The 17,381-nt window shown below is 44.4% G+C and overlaps 1 protein-coding gene across 2 annotated transcripts in view; it reads left to right on the top strand.

The window, feature by feature from the left end:
• The window catches only part of Pino (protein pinocchio), a 329,206-nt gene that overhangs the window by 53,797 nt on the left and 258,028 nt on the right, over nucleotides 1-17,381 (top strand). The window lies entirely within an intron of this gene.

The following is a 17,381-nucleotide window of genomic DNA, read 5'->3' as shown; positions in this document are numbered from 1 at the left end:
TTAGCTGTTTTCCAAGGAAGCATTGCTTTTTGTGACATTTTCCATTTGTGCCATTCCGCGTACCCGAGCTTTGGATTTCTTATCGTCCTACTGTTATGTATATTAATCCTAGTAAGTATAAATCATGCTATTTTCTACGCTTAATGATAATTTTTCTATTTCTATTTGTACATTGGTGTTGGACCGCGAAGGATCCTATTTTCCCGCATTCGGCAACTGCGCGTGGCTTCTCTTCGAATGGGTTTTTAGCTGAGGTCCGCAAGGTCGCTGTTGTTCCCTTGTGGTGGAGGCTTCCACCTCTTCACCCCTCTACGGTTATTGACCTTTAGGCCTGTTAAAATTTCCGCAATGAGAAAAAAAAAGGATTCAATTCGTCAACCTTCCGCTAAACTCTGTAACCGCGCGTTAAATTTTGTTAAATTTTCCGCTAAAATCATTCACCTTGCGTTCAAGTCTCTGCTGAACTCTTTCGTCTTGCGTTAAGGTCTCCGTTAAGTCGTTTAAGTCTCCATTAAAATCTCTAACCTTGCGTTAAAGTCTCCTTTAAAACCTCTAACCTTGCGTTAAAGTCTCCTTTAAAACCTCTAACCTTGCGTTAAAGTCTCCGTTAAAATCTTTAACCTTGCGTTAAAGTCTCCATTAAAAATCTCTAACCTTCTCTTCTTCTTTGTGCCTCAACTTTCCAACCTTATTTCTGGCAACGCTCTACTGAGCTTTTCCGCTAACGAGTCCTTCCCTTGGTGCACTCAGAATTTCTCGATGACGGGCTTTCCGTAAGGTTGTGTTGGACGAACTTCACGTGAATTCTTTGTGTCCCGGCCGGGAATTTTTCAAACAAAATTTCACAAAAAAACTTCATAAAACTGGGAATTCTAGGCCCCACGAAACCTTTTCATAACCTTTCACAACAAAATTTCACAAAAAAAAACTTCATAAAACTGGGAATTCTAGGCCCCACGAAACCTTTTCATAACCTTTCACAACAAAATTTCACAAAAAAAAACTTCATAAAACTGGGAATTCTAGGCCCCACGAAACCTTTTCATAACTTTTCACAACAAAATTTCACAAAAAAAAACTTCGTAAGAGAGTTTCACACCAAAAAAAAAATTCGCGAGAGACTTTATCAACAATTTCGTTAGAAAACGGCACTCCTTTTATACTATCTGGTTCCTATCTGATATCCGTTTGACGCATATATGATACATGATACCCGTTTGATGCTCATTTGATACATGTCACGTTTGATACGCATTTGATACCCATTTGATATTCATTTGATACCCATTTAACAACCATTTGATACACAATTGATACCCATCTGATGATATCTGTTTTATTAATTATGTTGCTACCAGCCGCAGTGCGCCTGCTCTTGGCGTCTGGGACTTCATATTATTTTCCAGGATCTAAATGATTATACACTCCTATTACTATGTTATTCTTAAAATTATTATTTACACTTACTGCTCCACTAATTATCTACCAACTTCCGAAATGGTAGCAATTGCCTAATTATGTTTTTACATTTAATTTACATTGAATTTACATTCAATATGTACTCAATCTACATTTATTTTTCAACACATTTGTTCAGTCTTATCGTTCGCAAAACGGTTTCAAGCGGTCCGCGTGCACGTTCTGCGATTTCCGCCCTTTCTTTATTTCAAAGTTTACAGGACCGGTACGATTAATGATTTTATAGGGTCCAACATACTGGCTATCGAGTTTCTTGGACCTCCCGCGCTTGACCGTGGGATCATGAAGTAAGACCAAATCCCCTACTTTAAACTTTGGAAATTTTTTTGTCTCATTGGCTTTATCCACGCGCTTTATTTTCTTTTTCAATACATTGCTCCGAGCCAGTTGCCACGTCGTTCTCATGCGCGTTTTCAACTCTTGGATGTAATCCTCTTCTGCATAATGCAGAGTTGGGGGTTGCATCAATGTTCTCGGCATTTCAAAGGACCTCCCGAACATCAGTTCAAACGGAGAATAACTTGAACTGGTGTTAGGCAATATATTCAGACAGGCTCTCGCCAACGGGAGCCATTCGTCCCAGTCGGCCTGGTCTGAATTTACGTAGTGTCGCAGGTACTCGGCCAGAACTTTATGTCTGCGTTCTAAAAGCCCGTTTGTCTGCGGCCGATAAGGTGTAGTGCAGACCTTTTTAACGCCCAACAGTTTACACATCTCTTTGATTACGTCAGAGGTGAAGTTGCTTCCCCCGTCCGTGAGGAGCCTCTTCATAATGCCGAACCGGGAAACAAACTCGTTTATCAGGACTTTTGCCACCGTGGGTGCTTTTTGGTCCACCAACGGGTAGAATTCTATATATCCGGTAAAGTGATCAACGAGAGAGAGAATAACGGTGTACTTATTAATGTTTGTTGCCGGTAAAGGGCCTACAATGTCAATCGATACCAATTCAAGGGGTGCACTTGGTGTTTCTGTTAACATCATGGGTGCGTTAGTGAATTGCGAATAATGGTGCTTATTCAGCTGACACGATTCGCAACTCTTAACGTACCGTGTGACGTCCGATTTCATCCCTGCCCAATTATATCCGTTATTTTTCAGGTGAGCGTACGTTCGCTCGATACCGGCGTGACCACTGAGTGGGCTATCATGAAAGGTGTACATGATGGCCTTCTTTTCTTTATCGCTCATTTCTCCACTTTGTCTCGGCGGCTCTGGCGATTGAGGTGTGACGGCCGAAAGGTTTTCGGTCTGATTATGGTTCAGTGGCGCGTTGGAGGGGGGGTTGTCTTGCTTGTTTTGTGTTCTCTCTCCCTTTCTTTTCTCTGATGCACCTGAATTTTGTGAACCTAACTGAGGGTCGGTACCCTCTGCCCCCGCTCCCTTCTTCGGCGCGCTCGCGGCTCGCGTCCTCTGCTCCTTCCCCGAGACCTGCTCGTTTTCCGCGGTCACGGGGGGGGTGTCCCTTCGCGGGGCTGCTTCGACTGGCTTCTTTACGTCTCCTCTTTTCTTTCGCTGAGCTCTCGTTTCTACCGCGCTGACGCAACAGCTTACCCGTACTTCCCCTACGTCGGGGTCATGGCTGTCTAGTAGTATTTTTGTTAGATCGCTTTTTGGTTCTTCTTCTTCCTCTACGCCTATTTCCGCGGATTGGTCCCCCACGTTTTTCATCGTTTGTGGGTTGGTGTTCACGCGGGATAGGAAATCTGCCATGGCGAGGCAGCGAGCCGTGCCCGGCCTGTGGACTAATGTGAATTTAAACTCTAAAAGTTGTAGTTTCCACTTGACGAGGCGGTTTGACGCGTTGTTCATCGGAACGCTATTCAAATATATGAGGGGTTTACAGTCGGTCACCAATATGAAAGACCGCGCGTATAAATATGGTCTCAGGGAGGTAACGGCCCACACTAAGCTCAACAATTCGCGATGGATACTGGGATAATTTGCCTCGGGTGGGGACAGGGTGCGAGAGTTATAGCAAATTGGTCGGTCCTTTCCCACAGCCGGTCCCTGGGACAGCACATTTCCCAAGCCCTGGCGACTCCCATCAATTGTCAAGATCATCGGATCTGCATTTTCTCCGAAGTCCGGGTGTCTCAGAACCGGTGCTGAGGTTAGAGCCCCTTTTATACTCTGAAAGCTCTCCTGACACTTTTCACTCCAAATGAAGGCTTTATCCTTCTTCACGAGGTCAAACATAGGTTTGGCTATTATACTGAAGTTTTCAATAAATTTTCTGAGGTACGACGCGGCTCCTAGGAACCGACGGAGTTCTGGGACGTCTCGCGGTGGGTTCGTCTGCTCCAAGGCGGCAACTTTGTTGGGACAGACCTGTATACCCTCTCGACTAACCACGTGACCCAAGAATGCCACACTTTTCTTGAACAGATCTAACTTATCAGGTTGAATTTTTAGGTTATGTTCTCTCAGTCGCCCGAACAGGGCTCCCAGCGCCGCTGTATGGGACTTTATACATGGGTTTGCAACTATCAAATCATCTAAATACGAAAAAATTCGTAACTGAGGGTCTAAACCTAAAAGTACGATGCTCATCAATCTCTGGAACGTAAAGGGCGCGCTGGTTAGGCCAAACGGCATACGCGTGAACTTGTACCTGTGCTGTAGCCCGTTACGTGAAACCGTGAAAGAGCACTTTTCCGCGGCGTCCTCGTCTAACAAAATCTGATTAAACGATGATGCCAAGTCTATTACGGAAAAATACGTGACGTCTCCACCTATGCGCATTAAGAGGTCTTGAATGGAGGGTAACGCGAAGAAGCTCTCCACCGTGGCTTCATTCAACTTTCGGGTGTCAATGCAAATCCTAATTTTCTGCTTCCCTGATGCGTCCGGACGCTTTTTCACAATCACTAAAGGAAAATTATACGGACTGGTCGTGGGCTCGATTAGCTTATTGTCTAACATTTTACTAATTTCTTCGTGGACTTGTTCTTCGTGTTGAACGGGTATCTTATAAGGACGAACAAATATTATTCCCGTGCCCTCTTTCAGTGGTATGCTGTGTTTTAAGGTATCTGTGTACGTCAATTTATCTCCCGGCAAAAGGAAGATATCCTTATACTCTAGACACGCTGTTTCGGCAGCGTTGCGTTCTTCGGGGTTTAGGTGGTCTAAACGGAGAGAATTCACTAATTGGGCCTCTCTCTCCCTCTCTGTTCTCTCTCCTGAGTCCGTACCGCACTCGGGCGTTCGTCCGCATTGTGACACCTCCACGGGAGCGGGGGAAGGGAGAATCTCACCTTCCACCACTGGCAGGGATGGTAACCTTATCTTTTGAGGTTCGTCACTCACATTGGCGACTAAAATCTCAGCTCGCCCGTGCCGGGGTTGAACAAAACAATGCGCGGTCGCTACGAACTCATTTAAATTCATGGCCTCTATGATCCCTTCCCGGTCGGACTTGGTCTCCACAAAAACCCGGTTTTCTGAAAAGGGAGGCAATGTCACCTCTTGTCCCCAATCCTCGGGGCTCACAATGGGAAAGGGCTCGCCCATTAATATACATGTGTTGTTCTCGTAATCGATCTTTGCTTGGAGAGCCCTCAATAAATCTGCTCCTAAAATCGCGTTGCACCCTTCCCGTATCCTAAATGCATTGGGCACTATCTCAAAATCTACTTTCACTTCTAACCCATTTATACTCAAGGGCAATTTAACCTTCCCGAGTGTGTGGATCGGATGTTCATTTATGCCAGTTATGCGCTTTATGTCTAACAGATCAACCGGGGTGTCGGGCGCTACATGGGATTCTTTCACTGCGGATATTTGACTCCCTGTATCGAGGAGTGTGACCGTGGTGTCCTCCATCAATCCCCCCAGGGTCAGCACAACTGATTCCTGTTTTTCACATTCTTTTCCACATTCTTTCTCGCCGGTTTTTACTGCCGAGTAAACATTGCTCCCCCAGCCGGCGCGGTTCCGGGCGGAGCTCTGGCGTTTCCCGACCTTTGGCCCGCGGGTGGGTCATTGTTTCTTTCACCTCTCCAATTTTTTTGCTCGGGGTTTTCGAACCCTCTGTGTGGCTCTCTTCCTTCTCTCGCTGCGCGATTAAGTGCATTCCGCCTCGTATAACACGTTTCGATTCCGTGGTATAGCTTCCCGCAGTACGAGCAAGGAACCTCTGAGTTGTTTCGGGAACGAGTCCCGTTAAGTGGTCCCTGCCCGCTCCCATGCGGCCTACCGTCGGGCGGACCCTGTTCGGCGGTTTGCCTAACCACCTGGTTGCTCACCCGGGCGTCTCTAGGCGGCTGATTGCGCCCTCTGTTCCTGCAAAAAGTGGCTATATGTCCATACTCATTGCAAGCATAGCACCTCATGTCATCGGGATCCCGAGTGATCCCCGGCTTTACGCGACCCCTACCCGGGAGGGGACGGACGTCGCCCGAAGCTCTCCCGGCGTCTAACCCTTCGTGGTCTTTATTTGTAAGGCGTCTTTGTCTGGAAGAAAAATTATCCGCAGGGGCGGAATATGTCTCTCTAAGTCTCAGTTCGCCCATCCTTCTACTCATCGAGTTATGGCCGTAGAGATCGGCTCGGGCCATGAAATCGCGTTCTATCCGCGATGCGGTGGCCTGTGCCTCCGACAAATCCGTGAACTTTGAATTTACCACCGCCTGATAGATTCTAACATTTAAGCCGCGGACGAAGTTGTCCTTTACTCTGTCCATTATCATTTTCCTGTCGACCGAGGTGTATGTTTTCTTTAGCAATGCCAAATATTTGATTCCTAACTGGCGAACGCGTGTGGCGTATGCGTCAACCGACTCCCCGTTGTCCTGGCGCGACTCTGCCAGACAACGCTCTATCTCGGTTAGCGTTCGCTTTTCTCCGTAAATTTCGAAGAGTGTCTTCCTTGTAGAAGCCCAATCTTCGTCGCTTCCCCGGATTACTTCGCTCGCTTCTCCCCTTACAAATGTTCTCACTATTTTAAAGAAAGCGGCCTTGTCCTTCGCCCGGAGGCATTTTCTCAAATCGTCTATTCCGTAGATCCACTCCTGGACAGACTCTTTCCCATCGAACTTAGTTAGGGCCTTAATGGCTAGACTTAGGGATAGGGATCCCGCTTGTTCTCCTGACCCTTCAGACTCACTGTCTGACGATGACATTTCGGGAGCTGATGGGTTTTTCCGTTCAAAATTATCGTGTGATTCGTCTTGCCTTTCTGACTCAGACTCCATTTGCGAGAAAGAGAGAGAAAAGAGAAAAAAAAAATCACTATCGCAACAGCGATCAAGTCGAGGAAAAAAAAAAATTTTTTTTTTTTTCGGTGTGATAAGAGAGAAAAAAAAAAGGAAATAAACACAAAATTTCTATAGGCAGTAAATAAACACAAAATTGCTATAGGCAGTTCGATCTAAATCTAACGGAGAGAGAAAACCCCGTAAGGCTAAAGAGCGGTGATTTGGCGACGTCGGAGGTGGCCCTTTGTTGGTACTTTCGAGATCGTGTTCTGGGCTCCGGAAGGAGAGAGAAAAAAAAAATGTAACACACACACACACACACACAAAAAAAACAAGGGCCTATTCTGACTTTACTTCTAGGAGCTCACGTAATCGTTTTAATTTTCTGTTCTTTCGGATACGCTTATTCGCTCTTGCTCTCTTCTTCGGTTTCCACCCGATGGCTCTTAAGGTTTTCTCTATTGACTCTTTTAGCTCCGCGAGCTCCTCGGCTATTTGCAAGGCGTCCCACAGGGGATTAGCGAAGTTTTCTCTTGGGGTTATACCCCAATTTGGGGGGTATTGGTCGATCGTCAGCGCCGTCTTGGAAGGTTTCGCGTGACGAGGGAAAAGAACAGAAAAAGAGAAAAAAAAAATATACAGGAAAAAGAGAGGAGAGAAAAAAAAAATTCGAAAGGTTCGAGTTGACAGGGCTCAGTCCAGTTTCCCCTGGGATTCCACGCTACTTTGAGGTTGGGAGAAACCCCTCTGCTCCGAGTAATGTCCCAATCGTAGCTTCAAGTGTGCCAGGCAAGAAATTTAATTCTTACGGCTCAGAGAGCTCCGAAGGGGGACAGTAACCCAGGTGTGCTAAATTTGCAGCTTCAAGTGTGCCAGGCAAGAATCTCGGATTCTTGCGGCTCAGAGAGCTTTAAATTTTATGCAGGGACCCTTGGAGGAGGAAGTGCTCGATCGCAGCTTCAAGTGTGCCAGGCGGAAACTTAATTCTCGCGGCTCAGAGAGCTTTGAAAGAGTTACTCCTGACTATCCGATTAGGTGTGCTAAATTTGCAGCTTCAAGTGTGCCAGGCGAGAATCTCGGATTCTTGCGGCTCAGAGAGCTTTAAATTTTATGCAGGGACCCTTGGAGGAGGAAGTGCTCGATCGCAGCTTCAAGTGTGCCAGGCGGAAACTTAATTCTCGCGGCTCAGAGAGCTTTGAAAGAGTTACTTCCTTGACTAATTCTCGATTTTCAGACAAAATTTTAATTCACACATATGCAACTAATTCTCGATTTTCAGACAAAATTTTTAATTCACACATATGCAACTAATCTCGATTTTCGACAAAATTTTATTCACATATGCAACTAATTCTCGATTTCAGACAAAATTTTTAATTCACACATATGCAACTAATTCTCGATTTTCAGACAAAATTTTTAATTCACACATATGCAACTAATTCTCGATTTCAGACAAAATTTTTAATTCACACATATGCAACTAATTCTCGATTTTCAGCGCGCTCTGTAGCCGCCTGAGAATTCTCTCTCCGCTTCTCTCCGCAGACTGTTGTAGGAGAAAACTACCACTCGCTTCGGCTTCCTTCCCTAGCTCAAAGAGTGAGCGAGCTATTTGCGCGGCTAGCTCTAAAGCCCGGAGCTTGTGTTCGCGCTTTTCGGCTCTAATCTTCCCGCAGGATCGACACATTGACTTAAAAGGGAAGAAAAGAAAAAGGAAAAGAGAAAAGAAACAAGAAAATGTAAGAGAGACCTGTGAGACGCAACGAGAAGAAAAAAAAAGAAAAGAGAAAAAAAACTCAGCACTTAGGAACAGTTGAGAAAAGAGAAAAAAAAAATCAGAGATTCCGTCTACAGACCAAACAACAAAAAAAAGAAGAATTTCTGAGGTGACAGAGGGGAGAAAATTTATCTCTTTAAAATTTTATCTTACGATGAGTTGCCACCAAAGTTGTAGCCCCATCCTGACGGTCGCCTGGGGTGGAGGTCGGCGTTGCTGAGGTTGGGAGATCGCCAGAGCGGCTTGGCTTCCTTCCCTGGTTATTCCGGTTGATCGGTTGGCTGGATGGTCTGGTTGGCTGGTTGGCTGGATGGTCTGGCTGGCTGGTTCCGTCCTATCCTCTCACGAAGAAATAAACTGGAGCGTTTCCGTGCGGTTCGCGAAATCGCGGCGCGGTTGCACGGGCGCAGGGAGGCACGGGGCTCGCCTCTGGGTGACTTTCTAATTTAGTCACCCCACACCTGACACCAAATTGTGGAAAGCGAGTCCCGGTATGTGAGATGAGAGGAAAGAAAGAAAAAAATCGGAGCTGGACTCGGAATGGAATGTATAATATAACGTAAGAGCGAGAAAAAAAATGTCAATAACAATAAACACGAACAGAAAATATATGACGGCAAAAAAATGTCAATAGCAGCAACCACGAACAGAAAAATATATGAAGGCAAAAATGTCAATAACAGCGAACACGAGCAGAAAAATATATGAAGGGCAAAAAAAAATGGCAATAACAGTGAACACGAACAGAAAAATATATGGAGAGCAAAAAAAAATGTCCGAAAATCTCACAAACCGGAAAGTGGCTCGATGAAAAAAAATGAAGTCCAAAAATGGAAAAATGGGGAAAAAGAGCTCGATGCCTCTCGAAGGCTAAAATCTGAGTGCCTCTCCTCTCGTTCCTCTAGGAGCTCCCGGACCCATCCTTGGTTCCTTTTCCACTTTTCGTCGGCCAACCCCCAAAGTTGGCCCATTGGTGGATCTGGGTCAGAGAAGGGGATGCTGCGATAGGGTGTTGCAACTTGTTGCGGCTTTGTCGCTGGTCAAGCAAGGTAGCCCCTGGTCAGTTTGGCTGATTTGGGGGCCCCGCGAGAGCGCTGTTCCTGGTTGGACACTCTTGGCTGACTCTTGTGGCCCCCGCATTTTGCCGAGAGCCTAAAGCCCCCTGTGGTTCTGGAGCGTGAACCTTCGGTAAAGCGGGCGGTGATAATGGCTCCATAAAAAAAAGTCACCGGTCGAGATTCAGGCCCCGGCCTTTGTGTGGAGCTCGGCCGGGTTGCCTGGCTGCGCCTGTCGGTGGGGGAGGGAAGACAGGGGTAGTTTGACTTGCGCCAGTGACTGCATGTCTCCCTCCCTCGCGCACGATCAGGCCGCCGCTATCTCTCTTCTCCGCTGAAAATAAGGCTAGGTGGTGTTGTGGCTCCTGCCTTGTTGCCCTCCAAGCCGCAACGTTGCCATTTATCCCATATCACCACACTTGTCTTCCAAGCCCCTCATTTCTTTGGTGTCCAGTATTAATAAAAAATGGACAAAAATGCATAGGATCATTAGAGTAAACAATGTTTCTTGGAAACAAACCATTTCAGTAAATTTCTAGGAGCAATTTTTCTTCCCCTACCTCCCAAGCAATCCTCTATCCTCCTTTTTTTTTACCTTTTTCGACCAGGGGGGGGGGGGGTGCCATTATGCCCCCCCTCCCCCTGAATCCGCCACTAAGAGCAGATAAGGTGTTAATATTTAGATCCCCTCATGTTGAACTAGCGCACAAATCTCGTATTCAGAACCCTAGACACTCGCTTTACAGGAAAAAATTCTGGAAAACTCGGCAAGGCTGACGTGTGGTGCCGGCGTGCAACGGAGGCAGAGTTGGGCGAAAAATTGACGCAATTAAATCGACTAACATTTCGATTGACCGAATAATTTGGGTATTAAAGTTGGCAACTAATCCGGAGACAAATAATTTAATCAATCGCCCCCCGGCAATTGACGAATAAATCGAGTGAGAAAATCGGCAACTAATTCGAAAAAAATAAATCGTCAATTGTCCCAAGACAATTGACGAATAATTCGAATTCTTAAATTTGGCAACTAATGTGAAAGGAAATAAGTTGATCAATCGCCGCATGACGATTGACGAATAAATCGGGGTTTTTAAACCGGCAACTAACCTAGCAGCAAATTAATCGTCAATCGTGCCATGACAATTGACGAATAATTCGAATTTAAATAATTGTCAATCGTCTCCTACGATTGAAGCAACCTTATGAGGATTCCCGTGGGAGTTTTCGGGAATTTTTCGGGAACGGGAAATTTTCTCGGGAACCGTCGTTCCCGTTACGTAACTTACTCGGGAATCTTCGATCCCGTCTCGTATCGGATCAAAGACATAAAGACGGAGGGCTAAAAGCAAAAAATGAAGCTTCTAGAGCTTCTTTTCAATCACCTCTACTATTGGCTAGAGGATTGGCGGCGAAATTGGGACAAGTTTGAATTCAAATGTAGGGCGGGAACTGAATAAAATAATTGCGGAAACAAAGTATTTTAGGTTGATTTTTGCCCAAATCCAGGTACAAACTCATATTTTTTTAACTCTAGGTTAGTTTCCGTCCGTCGTCGACCGATTAATTTCATTTGGGAGTAACGTTGATCTAGAACTGTAACGGCCTGTTTGAACCTGCAGAACCACCATAAGCAGAAGAAAAACTAACTTTATCTGAGATTACTGCCTGTTACCGAGCAAAAGTAGGTGTATTATGTTAGGACGCAGACCGAACTTTCTTAGTATATTCGTTTTAGGAATTTAAAATACGTTTCGAAGAAGAAATATGCAAAAATCAAGAGGACAAGTTCAAATCAAATTTCCGTTTGCCGCCATGGATTCCCGCGCTCATTTACACACTCACACAAGCGCGCAGCGTCGAACCTAGCTTCACTTTTTCCCCGTGCTTTTAGATACGAGCGCTCCGTCTTTATGTCTTTGTATCGGATGCATGAGAATAATATTGATGGATGTGAGATGATTCTGATTTCAATACCGCCATACTCCATGGCATGCTTGCGCCATGGGCACCATGGCACGCCGGCCGGCCACCGACCGACCGCGTTTCTTATCTCCCCTCAAAGCGTCCTTTCCTGGAGTCCGCCTCACATTCTCATTCAGCCTTCAATCGTGGGATCATTTTATACCTTTTTGACCGTTTGGAATCGTTTTGTTGTGAGAAGAGTTACAGTGCCTCCTCGCGTGGAACGAAACCAAAGAGGCGGATGACGGCGGGGACGGGATGAGAGACTTTCCCGAAAAATTTTCCCGGGAACCCTCGTTTCCATTACGTAGCTTATCAACCTTATCCGGGAATCATTGATCCCGCTTCGGGTGAAAATAATATCGATGGATGTCAGCTAGATGATTCGGACATCAATACCGCCATCGGCCATACTGCGTTGCGTACTTGCGTACCTGCTTCGCGCCGCCGCCCGCCCGCGCCGGCCGGCCTTCCTTGCCGCGTCTGTTATCTCCCTTCATAGCTTCCCTTCCTGAAGTCTGTCTCACATTCTCTTTCAGTCGGGCGTACATTTTACACCTTTTTGACTGATTGCGTTGGACTGGTTTTGTTGTGAGAAGAGTAACAGTGCCGTCGCGTGAACCGAAACCTAGGTGAAACGGCACCTTATTATCCGGAGTTCCGGGCAAGTCGGCTCACTCACACCCGGTCCCCCCTCCTGGTCCACGCTTGCCGGCTTCTCTTATCCTCATTCACTTTGTTTTCCTTATATTGATTTTGTTTTCCCTCGATCACGGATACCTTTTCGATCGAGTGTCAACTCTGTCACCTTCGTCCGTCGATCGCATCGCTCGCGCCCCTCAGATTTCCGTTCGCTCCCTGCCCATTCCGTTTCTCTCTGACTCCCTCATCCTCATACTAATGAACTCGCCGCAGTTACTTCTCACGCATGAGTTTTGCATTCTTGATTGCCACCCTCACTTTTAGAATCTTGTCTGATAATGCCGGATTTTGCCTTACAATATTTTCGACCGCTTCAGTTTTAATTTTAAAATTGTTTTCTCTAAAACAGGAGAGGTAACCGTTTCTTGCGCGGCATCTTCGGCTCCGTGAACCCCCCCCCCCTCCCCATTTTACGGTGTCTTTGGATAAATCTTTTTGTAGAAAGGACTCTAATAATTAAAGCAGACGTGCCCCGAACTTTTTAAGGAACATGGTGTTCCACAAGTCCCGCTCCCCCCCCCCCCTCTAACTTTTGAACGGTCACAGATAGAAAAACGAAACTTTGGGAATGTCTCTATCTCCAAGAGGGTGATATTTTAGGATGGGGGGTTAACATTTTTGCCCCTCCCTCAGGAAGGGCGGGGGGCCCCAACTTTTTTTTTTCAAATGGTAACCCCTATCTTGTCATGGACAGAATAGGATGGAGACGCGTCACCTTGGAGGCCAAAGCCCACCCCGGGCTGTAGCGCCATTAGTAAGTAAGTAAGTAATCCCTATCTTGTGATACATCATTGAAAAGCGCATTAAAAATTAAGAATTTTGGCGCAAACCGCAGATCAATATCTTGATTTCTATCCGAGTTGTGATAGGTCAATGGTCAAATTTGACCTATTTTCAAAAAATCATAACTCCGGCTCAAATTATCGTAAAGAAAAAAATAAAACGGGAAAATTTACCAAATTGTGTTCGCTTTTAAGAAAAAATCACAGAAATCACTTCGAACTAATTTTAAAGGGGGGGGGGGAGGTCGGACCCCCAAATACGTCAATTTATAGGTCATTCGATTTTCCCACGGAATGAGCCAATTTCCCCAAATTTTGGGATGAGTTCAAATAAACGAAATTTAAGGTGATTAAATTGGACCGTTTAAATTTCGTTTATTTGAACTTATCCCGAAATTTGGGGACTTGCAAACTTAATGTTGAACTGATTTTGACCTTACTGAGATAATGTTGAGGCAAAGTTAGGGGAAATTGGCTCATTCCGTGGGAAATCGAATGACCTATGAATTGACGTATTTGGGGGTCCGACCTCCCCCCCCCCCTTTAAAATTAGTTCGAAGTGATTTCTGTGATTTTTTCTTAAAAGCGAACACAATTTGGTAAATTTTCCCGTTTTATTTTTTTCTTTACGATAATTTGAGCCGGAGTTATGATTTTTTGAAAATAGGTCAAATTTGACCATTGACCTATCACAACTCGGATAGAAATCAAGATATTGATCTGCGGTTTGCGCCAAAATTCTTAATTTTTAATGCGCTTTTCAATGATGTATCACCAGATAGGAGTTACCATTTGAAAAAAAGAGAGTTGGGGGCCCCCCGCCCTTCCTGAGAGAGAGGCAAAAATGTTGACCCCCCCCCCCCCTAAAATATCGTCCTCTTTGAGATAGAGACATTCCCAAAGTTTCGTTTTTCTATCTGTGACCGTTCAAAAGTTAGAGGGGGGGGGGGGAGCCGGACTTTTGAAACACCATGTATTAAAAACTCCTTACAAAGTTCGGGACATCTCTGCTCTGATTATTAAAGTCAAAAGTTAGAAGGGGGGGAGCAGGACTTTTGGAACACCCTGTATACATGTGGCTCTGTACTACCTGACGGAAACTTCTCCTCCTTCCTGACGGTATTTTTGAAAAGATTATTAGACTCCGAAAAATACATCTATATAATCATCTCCCCCCCCCCCTCATCACATGTCCCAGCATCATGCGCTCTCAACAGTTATACTAGAACAATCAGAATCTTTGGTCTTGTTTAAACGTATGCTTTTGCCCTTCTTTCAACAATACTTAAACAGAGGCGGAGAATGTATATAGAATGTGCGAATATACGGGATACACTGTTTCAACTTCTGAGCCGCTTGTATCTTCAGAGTTGAAGGCGAACTTAATTCTTCACTCCCGTTTTCAATTAATCAGATCTGATGGCAAGATGAGGGAGGGGGGGGGGGCTACATTCTTTCTTTTGCATTTATCTAAATGCCAATATCAGAATTTTTTTCTCCGGGGAGAATCGAGTAAAGGTTACCGAACGTTTCACTGAGGAGGTCAGTAAAAAACTAAAAGTTAAAAATTGAAATGACTTGATTTTCAGACTCTAGCTACACTAAAATGCAGGATACGACAATTTCAACTCCCGAACCGGTCGGAATGCATTCGCAGGGTTGCAAGTTTAATCAATTTCAAAATCCCCTCTCTGTTCCCTGACTTTTCTCTGTAGTTTTAATAAAGAGTTGCAAAATCAGGAGGTAAGCGCAAGGAGCCGTCATCCAATGCTCAAAAATAGTAGAGAGAAGAGACCTAAAGTAAGACCACACTTAATCAAGACCTTTCACCAGATTTCATCCGTAAAATACTGTAAAAAAAGGGTTGTATAAGATCGAAATCTTAACTATTCTCCGAGGAGCCTCCTTGAGTAGGGGAGGATAATTTGCGTAATACTGCCCTTCTCGATTACAAACGATACAGCTTGTCCTATCTCTAAACCTACCGCACGCCAATTAAAAGGGTCTCTGGAGGTGCCAAATGCCTCAGAACATTTTTGGCTGCATCTTGAGGGACTTTCCACGGCTAAAATACATATAGTATTTTTAAAGAAAACACGTACAAACGAAAAAGATTCTAAAAGGCAGGAAGAACCAAACATGTTGCTATTGTTGCCTTCTTAAAGATCCATAGAAACTCCTTGAGCAGGTTTTCAGTGGTGCCTCAAAAAATTTTGAGACGATTGCAGCCTGATGAATAGCTAGAATTGTCAAATGCCGTCATTTTAAACAACTACTAGGACTTTATTAGTTTTAATTCTTGAAGAAAAGCGCGAACCAAAGCACGGCATATTTAAGTAACTTCTCTAGAATATGTAGAGAGGTAACCTAAAGTTGTCTCCACTTGTGCTAACTGGTGCGATTTTTTTAAAATGAAGGTTTTTAGGAGAAACCGATCTATTTTTATGAAAAATAGATATCCAGCTGCTACCTTGTGTAGAATGAATCAGGATGGCTCGGAAAAAAAATTGTAATTTGAGGGCTACAGTGCTCATGGAGTTTTCTAAAAAGTGGCACAGGCAAGAACTCTGAGTGCCAATTTTATGATACAGGAGAGGTTCAAAACGCTATTGAAATCAGCATTTTATAGGTCAGAAAATACCTATTAGAGTACTTACACAGTTTACGACGCTGTCAAAGTGACTTAAATTTTTTTTTTCAATTATACTAAGTGTAGTTTATGATCCATACATTATCAATTTTCACTCGAAAAAAAATTTTCCCCCAAGTTCAGAAAAACGAATTTTTACTAGTCAGAGCAGGGGTGCCCAAATTCATTAAAGAGTTTTTGAATACTCGCAGCTCTGCTCTTTCCAATGATGAAGGAAAATGATCTTTGGAGAGAAATTTAGTATCCAAAATATGCATATTTATAAGAGGGAGTACTCGTGGAGATCAGGGAAAACTTGAATCACCTATAAAAGTCAGGGAATTGGAAAACAATTTGAAGAGTCAGGAAATTCTCAAGGCTGCGGCTTAACAGCTGAAACCTCCGTTATATAGACATACCGTCCGCGTTCCGGGCTCAGCACCGGAGCAATCGAAGCTACGGTTCTGGCACCCGTAACTCTCGGCATCTGAGCCCGGAACGGACGGTATGTCTTTATACCCCGTAATTTTTTTTTCAGCGCAGCGTATCGGCTCTCATCCAAATATTTTCAATATATAACCACGGTCCGGAAAGTACGGAAAAAGTGCTGATTTTTTAGGGCGGTCCGGACGTACGGAAAAAGCACGGAAATTCCGCAAAAAGGTCCGGAATTTTTTCATTTTTTTGGCTTTTTTGTCGCCATTTGAGCAAGAAATTCAAATTTTTGAAATCTTTCGAATTTCGTCAATTGGAGGCACTGAAAAAGTACTGAATATTTAATGTGAAGGAGGTACTGAATTTCTTGGGAATGTACTGAAAAAGTACTGTAAAAGTCGTGATTTTTGGCCAACCTGTTTTAGTAGACACCCTGCATAGAGAAAAAAAAGGAGGTGTTTGCATTTCGGGCATCTTGGAATTTTTTGATGACTTGATGACGTAGGTCGGTACAGCGTGAAGGGGACGTAGCTGTACCCAGCTGTACCCACGTACGTCATCAAGTCATCAAAAAATTCCAAGATGCCCGAAATGCAAACACCTCCTTTTTGAGCTCGCCCACTCGGGAGAGCTCTTTGCGATCGATTTCTTTTAGCATTGGTAGTGTCCGTGGCGACGAATGGATGGTTCTCGTTGCCGTCGGAGGAACGGCCAAAATCCCATTGATTTCAAGGTCTAAAAGTTGAATTTTCGCGGGTTACAGTTTTCCTCCGTCGAACATTTCCGTTCCCTCATTCAACTGAGGATTAATTGTTCCTCGTTTGCTACACTAGAGAGCAGCACTTTCCAGTGGCCGAGCATATCATAGCATGTTGCTATGGTTTTATATCAAATAACCTAATTGTATGTTATCATCCTCTTATCTTTTCAATGCAGTTTTTGTGTGCAGTTGTACTTGCAATTGTTATTATTTCTTAAAATAAAAAACATGGTGACCTCGACGTGATTTAATAATTTGTTCAATTAATTTTAAGTTACTAAGACTAAGATTGAGATTTGCGCATAATTAATGGATAATCCTTAAGATTGCCGTTATTGGTACCATAGAAGGTTAATTAACCTCAAAATAATTGCATGCTTGAGAGCTCGGTTGAGACTCGCATTGGGATCCTTTCAGAGTTTGTTTAAACCTCATATTAAGAATGCTTTAGGATTCGTTTGAGCCCCTCGCATCAAGAATGCTTGGGAATTCGTTTGAGCCTCGCATTTAGAATGCTTGAGAATTCGTTTGAGCCTCGCATTGAGTTTCTTTAGAGTTCGTTTTAACCTTAAAATACAGATGCATGAAGTGCT

This window comes from Bemisia tabaci, chromosome 10, assembly GCF_918797505.1.
Source record: "Bemisia tabaci chromosome 10, PGI_BMITA_v3".
NCBI classification, from domain to species: domain Eukaryota; kingdom Metazoa; phylum Arthropoda; class Insecta; order Hemiptera; family Aleyrodidae; genus Bemisia; species Bemisia tabaci.
The sequence above is the reverse complement of the archived record's forward strand: the minus strand, read 5'-3'. Positions and strand labels throughout refer to the sequence as shown.